The 7923-nt window shown below is 34.5% G+C and overlaps 1 pseudogene; it reads left to right on the forward strand.

Moving 5' to 3' along the window:
• The first annotated feature begins 569 nt into the window (after positions 1 to 569).
• Positions 570 to 706, forward strand: LOC115297224 (annotated as a pseudogene).
• The last annotated feature ends 7217 nt before the right edge of the window (positions 707 to 7923 follow it).

Below are 7923 nucleotides of genomic sequence, written 5' to 3' on the forward strand. Positions count from 1 at the left end.
GGCTTTTGACTGCATCACTCCAATGTCTACCTCCATCTTCTCACTGTGTTCTCTTCTTCTGTTTGTCTTCTTCTCTGTCCATATGGAATTTCCCTCTGCTCTATTTTATAAACACACTCATGATGACATTTAAGGCCCACTCAGATAAAGATAATCCAGGTAGTCATCTCAAGATCTTAATTACATATAAAAAACTATTTCCTCAAATAAGGTGACCTTTACATGCTCTAGGCATTAGGACTTGATATAGTTGGGTGGCTGTATTCAACCTACTCCAGTAAATTTGATTATTTTCATTTTATAGATGAGGACATTGAGATTCAAAGAGATTAGTTTGCAGAGATTCAATACCAATACTAATAAATAGCCAAGCTTCAGGCTATACTGACATTGAATTTCTTTCTTTTATAATATGTTATTTCCCTTTATAAAGTAACATGTATTAAGCTTCTACTATGGATCTGGTATGTATTTTCTTTTTCTTTCTTTATTTTTTTCTTTTGGTATGTACTTTCATTTCAACCCTTAGATATTTTTAATTCCACTTTAGTTTTAAAGAATCACAATGAATCGCTTCTCGGCCTTTTGGCTAAGATCAAGTGAAGAATCACAATGATTAATTAAATTGAAAATGTAATAATTTCACCAGATTTATAGTTTTGTAGAGCTGAGATTTGCACACAGGTTTATCTGTAATGCTTCTTAATGTTTCTCAATGTCTTTACTCAACTTTATTTATTTTTTTATTTTTTCAATGTTTTTATTTATTTTTGAGAGAGAGAGAGAAGAGAGAGAGAGAGAAAACAAGCAGAGGAGGGGCAGAGAGAGAGGGAGACACAGAATCCAAAGCAGGCTGCAGGCTCTGAACTGTCAGCACAGAGCCTGACATGGGGCTGGAACCCACAAACTGTGAGATCATGACCTGAGCTGAAGTCAGACGCTTAACCGACTGAGCCACCCAGGTGCCCCTTATTAAACTTTAAAATGAGAACCTGAAGTTATCTAAAGTCTTATCCAGCTTTAAAGAAAACCTCTATTTCTTCTGTGGGTTTAAAAAGTATTTTCCCCTTATGTACAACAGTTTTCATGAAATATGTCTGTATGCTTTCATATATACTGGATGGTGGTAGTCGCTTTCCTTTTTGCTTTTTTTTTCCCCTAGAGGAAGAGCATTGTTATGTCCTAGATTGAGGTGTAAATAAAATCACTGAATTTTGAGCTCTCGTCTGTTATAAAATATTTATTTTAAAAATCCAGATATATCTTTTGGCAATCATTTATTTTTCATTGGATTATTTCATTTTTTTCATTTTGCTACAGATCTTTGGATGATAGGTACATTTTCCCCCCATTTATACCTTTACACTTACATTCTTAGCTCAATAACTATTGAATCTGTAGTAGATCACAAACACTGGGGATAAAAAACAAATAAGATGCAGTTGTGCACTTTAAAAATCTTGTAGTCTAGTGGAGCAGCCAGGCAAATAATTAAGTCAATCATTAGATAATCCGGTAAAGGTAGTGATAAAGAAGTGTATACCATGCTACAGGACTCAGAGGGAGGGTATAACTCAACTAGAGGAAGAATCACCACATTTTGTTTACTGAGTGAAAGTGACTTTATAATATTTTCTTAAATTTGTTGCAAGGACTCAGTAAATATTCATAAAAATAATCTTAATTTTTTCCTATAAAATAATACTAATATCAAGCCAGATATGATTTGATATATAAATTCTGATGAAGTATGAAAGGGTACAGTAGTGACCCATAGTAACAACTCAATGATTTTATGATGTTTACTGCTAGGAAATTCTTTCTTGTATCTTCAAATCTCTCATGTCAATTTCCAAATCAATTTCCTTTCCTTCAGGCCTTAGCAGATGGAGTTTACCAGGATGAAAAACTCATCATATCTTTTTCCTTTATGATCCTTCTCCTTGAAACTTCAGTGTGACTCAGTATTTTCAAAAATATTCTTTTTATTTATGGAGGACAGTTTGGTAAGCCATTTCATACTTGCTCCTCCACTATATCTTGAAGTCATTGTAACTTCAAATAAAGTTTGGTATTTCTAAGGTGGAGTAATATAGTTTAGCATATAAAACTGAATCTGAAATGTATCATAATAAATGTTAGGTTGGTAAACTATACCTGGTTTTATGGATACTTTGCTTACTTCATTTAAAATGAGTGATTGATTTTAAAAAAACAGGAAGGATTTGTCAAAAGATTTATATCAAAAGGTCATTCTACTGGAATGACGATGTTATTGTTGAAAATCTAGCTTTGATTTTTTTCAGACTACTGTATATTGTCTCATGTGACAAATAAAAGATTTACTCAGCTAAAATATAAAATGACATGGAATAATGTAATTCTTCACAATGTCTTGCATATACTGTTTAAGAACTTAGTTTCTGAAATAAAAGAAACTGTCAACTAAAATTGTTATTCTGTTCTCCTAAAATTCTTTGGAAATGATTGCCCTTTCAGGGTCCCATTGAATTTTCTCTGAGATTTTTATTTACAGTTGATGAGATGCTCTAAAGTTGGCTATAGATTTTAACCTCAACAATAAACCTGAGATGATGTATGCCTTTTCTTTCTTTCTTGTTTTCACATTCAAAATCATTTATTAAGCCCTCCTGTTGTTTTACACATTTGGAGGCTCTAGGATTGAAACAAACCACTTCATTGGACACAGGAGCTTGGAAAACAATGTTAAAAAACAAGTCACATATCAACACAGTTACTGTAGACACATTACATGATTAGAATTTGCTTTGCTAGGAGAAACATTTGAGGGTTTGTGTTACATATGTTATATGTTTTTTAATCCTTTCCTTTTTTCTGCCACGTAGGAAGATCCTTTCAACTTTCCTGGGACTTGCCTACTATGTGCAAATTCTCTATTCTTGTACAGTGTTTGTGAAAAGAAAATTATTTCCATGAAAATTCCAGCAACTAAACATGGCTTATACTTTGTGTTTTTCCTAAGAGTCTATGTTAATTTTTTTTTACCACTTAAAATTCTTATTATTTTGTTTTAAAGTAGCCATCACAATGTGACCATTAGCAGAGTGGTCTCATCACTGTTATCCCTGTTCTTCTCAACTTTTATAGGAAGAGCCATGTCCCACAGTATATACACCACATTTGTGTTCTGAGAATGTTATATTACTGATTTTTAAAATTGCCAGTTCTAGGACATGTACCATTTTTGTCCTCAGAACTTTTCCTGATGCTCTGTTAACTATGAGTTTAAAAAAGGAGTGTAGTCTGGGCTGAATTTAGTTTAAGAACATGGATATCAATGATATAATATATAGAAAAAATCATGTCTGTCATTGTTATATATTATACTGCTTAGTTACCCTGTTTATAGCAAATTTATATTTTGTTTGGTGCAGGTTAAGAGAAAAGCAGGAGAAAAATTTTCCAAAATACATGCCTTTCACAAGCATGTAACCTGAATATTGTTGCTCGAGAAGGAAAAACTTACTCTGATATTATAACACTCTTTATGAGTCTCCTTCCTAGTCATCTTTCGTATGTGTTGAAGGAGCCTTGTCTGAGACACTGAGTGGAAACTTTGGGTCATAAAAAACAAAAATTCCTTCCTTCACTTGTTAGAAAAGTTTATGAAGTAAAGCTATTTGGTGGGCTGCTAGTTTTCATTACGTATAATATATAACTTAGCTAAATTGAGATGTGGCCTTTAATAAGACTTGGGTGATTGCCCAGGTATGAGGAATCCTTTGGGATTAAAGGTGAATGATAGTTAATTCATAATAAACTGTTAATTAAAAGGGGCCCTTAATTCCCTGGTATGTATTCCTAAATCTGGTTAGTAACTAGCTGCACTGGTAAAAAACAAACTTCAACATGTTCAGAGGTTAGGCTTGAAAAACAACTCTCAAAATTTAGCACTTTTTATCTTGACACTGATCTAATCTTTTTTAGATTTGTCTAAAGCCATAATTTGTGTTTCTTCCCTTTAATACTTCCACAAAGTTCCTTAAGGTAGAACATAGTGAGGCCAAATTGTAGTTTTCTTGTCAATTCTGTCCTTGCTCAAGGATCAGTGAGATTTGAATGACAGTAGAGACAGAATTCATCCATAAAGTAAGGCCTTACTGAGGCACCTGGGTGGCTCAGCTGGTTGAGTGGCGGACTTGATTTTGGCTCAGATCATGATCTCATGGTTCAGGAGATGGAGCCCCATGTCAGACTCTGTGCTAACTGAATCCCTGCTTGGGATTCTCTGTCTCTGTCTCTGTCTCTGTGTGAGAGAGGGAGTCTCCCTCTCTCTCTGTCTCTCTCTCTCTCAAAATAAATAAATAAATAGTAAGGTCCTACTGAGTTTCTCAACATGTGTGATTCTCCCTGATTTATAGTACTGTGTGCCTTATGTATCTTGATTCTTGAGAACAGAAATAATCTGTGTGTTTTTTAAAATGGCTGATTTTTTTTCATCTCATTTCTCTTGGCTATTTTCCTTTTCATGGAACCAAATTAAAATAAGAACATACTAAAAAGTTATGTTTTGTGAAATCCAACATTGCTTTGTTTCTGCAACATCCATAAGAGGATTAGTCTGCTGGGATCACAGTTCCTTTTTGGTAAGACATCTGTATTAAAAAAAAAGTCTGGAGGTAGTCAGGAAGTCTACATATGAGTCTAGTCGCAGGGGAAATTCAGAAGTCAACCTTTGCCCTTCTCTAGTGTCAGAGTCAGTAAGTTTCTAGCAGATAGTACAGTAGCCAACATATAGACAGTAGTACAGTTTCAACTGAGAAGGTGGCAGTGAAATAGAGCAGTTGAGGCCAGTGTCTAAAAGGATAGAACACCAGGCTTGAACAGATTATGGTGAGTGTTTGACGATACTACAGTGATGGTGGTAGCTAAAAAGCTTCAGATTATGATTTACAGAAAAGCAATGCTTCTACTGTAAGCCTATTATTTTTTTGATATTTCTTCTAAAGAAATTTCTCAATGACTTGAGTCTCCTCTGAAGTCTACTGCAGGAAGCCAGTCATAGAAATAATCTTAGGGAACTCAGAGTGATAGTTTCCACTTACCCTCAAGAAAATCTCTCATTTACTGTGCAGAGGTAAATAGTCCTCTTTAGGGAGACCTGAGAAAGGCTTGGTCCATAAAAGAAACCTTCCTTCTATCTTTAATGGGCGTACTTTCTTTAAGATTAGATGAGGGCATCTGGGTGGCTCAGTGGTTGAGTGTCAGTCTCTTAATTTCACCTTAGTTTGTGACCCCAGGGTCATGGGATTAAGCCATGTCAGACTCCTTGCTGAGCATGAATCCTGCTTAAGATTCTCTCTCTCTCTCTCTCTCTCTCTCTCTCTCTCTCTCTCTCTCTCTCTCTCTCTCTCTCCCTCTCTCTCCCTCTCTCTCCCTCTCTCTCTCTCTCTCTCTCTCTCCCTCTCTCTCCCTCTCTCTCCCTCTCTCTCTCTCTCAAACAATAATAAAAAAAGACTAGATGAGATCATATGGGCTGTGATGAACAAGAGAAACCTTGAGCTGCTGTGAGATAATTAGGTGGAAAGATCTAATACATAGCTTTCTTCTCTGAGAAATATCTCTGGCATTTCAGACCAAGCCCTGTGCTTTTGAGTGGGTGTCTGAGGACTGATTTTTCTTACTCCTTTCTACTTTCATTGGTCTTCCAGAGTTATGTTTTGTTTTCTTTTCAACGTTTGCACAACTGATTGTTTTTTAGCTTAGCTCACCACTTTTGGCTACTTACTGCCTATCTGGCTTACCAAATCAATGTTCATTCAATGTAGTTAGACTGCAACATCCTTCACTTTATAGAAATGAGAAAAATGTTTGTGGGTTTACTTATTGTACCAATTACTGTAATTAAAAATTTCAAATTGGTTCTAAAGAAAAAAGTCAAGGCAAATACATTTTGAATCTAGATATGGTTTGCATATTTAATTTTGATCATATTACATCAATATAGTGATGTAGATATCATGATTTGAGTATCAAAGTAACTTGAAGATATTATTCACTTGATTATTAAAGACATAGAATATCAGATAGAAGCTAGTCCTGCGGTTTCAAAATAAGCCAATTACAATTTTAAAAAGCTTTCTTTTTAGAAGATTCTTTATTTCCATTAAGATTAAATCTATCTCTTTAAAACTTCATACATTTATTCTAACTCAGCTTTCTGGAATATACATCTTTTATTCATCACCTGATTATTTTTCAATATTTGAAATTTTCATGTTTTCCAGCATTAATTTGTTTAATAGGAACAATCTTATTTACTCATCCATTTATTTTATGACACATTTTTCAGAAACCTTATCTGTAGTCACTCCTCAAATCACCTTGTCTGTTATTTTCTCTAAATTTATGTCAACAGAACTGAATGCCACACTTTAGTCAGCGTAATATCACATCCCTTGTTCTGGATATTTCATTTAATACATCTTAACATTACAATCATATTGTTGATTTGGTTTGGGTTTGGTTTTGGTTTTCAAGAATGATCTTACTATTTTGTTCATGTTGAACTTACACTGAACTTTGCTTTTTAAACAGAACATATTTGTTCAGTAGGATTTTCTTCATCTTTAAGAGATGCTATTGTAGTTTTTAAAGTGTAAGTTCAGAATTGGTTCTTAATAATTTATTCACTCACCATTCATTTACTTATTCAATAAGACAGGATATAAAAATTAAATCAGAAAGACAGTGCATTCTTTACCTTATGAATAATTTATATTTCCATATAAGTTTTGTTTTGTTAGGCTTACCTCATCAGTATATCCCAGTACTAGAATTTAGGGTGGTTTTGTTCCCAGGAAACATTTGGCAATGTCTAGAAACAGTTTTGGTTGTCAAAATTGGAATGGGGAGGCAGAGAAAGTTGTTAGATCTTTCTAAAGATCTACAGTGAACAGAACAGCTGTCCTTCTCCCCTCAAAGAATGAACTGGCCACAAATGTGCATCCAAAAAGATGTACTTTCTAATGCTTTATCAGTAAATATAATGAAACTGTTTTCTATGTCTTTTCTTAAGTAGCTATTAAAAATGCTCACCAGAAATAAGGCACCTGGGTGGCTCAGTTGGTTAAGTGTCCGACTTCACCTCAGGTCATGATCTTGCAGTTTGTGGGTTGGAGCCCCACATCAGGCTCTGTGCTGACAGCTCAGAGCCTGGAGCCTGTTTCAGATTCTGTACCTCCCTTTCTCTCCACCCTTCCCCCACTCATGCTCTGTCTCTCTCTGTCTCAAAAATAAATAAACATTAAAAAAAAGGCTCACCAGGAAAAAAAAAATGCTCACCAGAAAACCCCAAACATAAAACCCAGTGACACACCAGAAAATTCTTTCTCATGATTAAGTTTTCTCCATTAACCAATTTCATAGGACCCAGACTGCAAACAGTCCCCAATTTATTTAACAGTGCTATCATCACTTGGGCCATATTTCTTCATCTGGTCAATGATAGCATCAAACACAGCAAAATATTCTAAAATCAAACTATATGGAGTTTACCATCTTAAAGAATTAGCAATAATAACATGTAGTTGGTATTGACCATCCTCTTGTAAGTATGTAGGCTTCTAGTGACCATAGCATTCTTCAGAAGTACCCCAAAGATATTTATTACAGAATCTCCTATAGGTTTATTCCTAGTGTACTTTTCTAGAGACCTTTTTTACACTTTTTGAATATATTTGATAACTTTCCATATCTTGACAAGTTTTCATTTTCTAAACATTACTTATTGATTACTTATAATAGTTTTATGATGTCTGTTTCTGAGCAAACCTCAATATGTTCCTGGATCTGTGCTTGGGTTTAGACAGAGGTGATTAATACAAGGTCTCCATTCCTCACTATCTGTGGTGTAATCTGAGGATAGCTAACAAAGAAGAA

This window comes from Suricata suricatta, chromosome 7, assembly GCF_006229205.1.
Source record: "Suricata suricatta isolate VVHF042 chromosome 7, meerkat_22Aug2017_6uvM2_HiC, whole genome shotgun sequence".
Lineage (NCBI taxonomy): Eukaryota > Metazoa > Chordata > Mammalia > Carnivora > Herpestidae > Suricata > Suricata suricatta.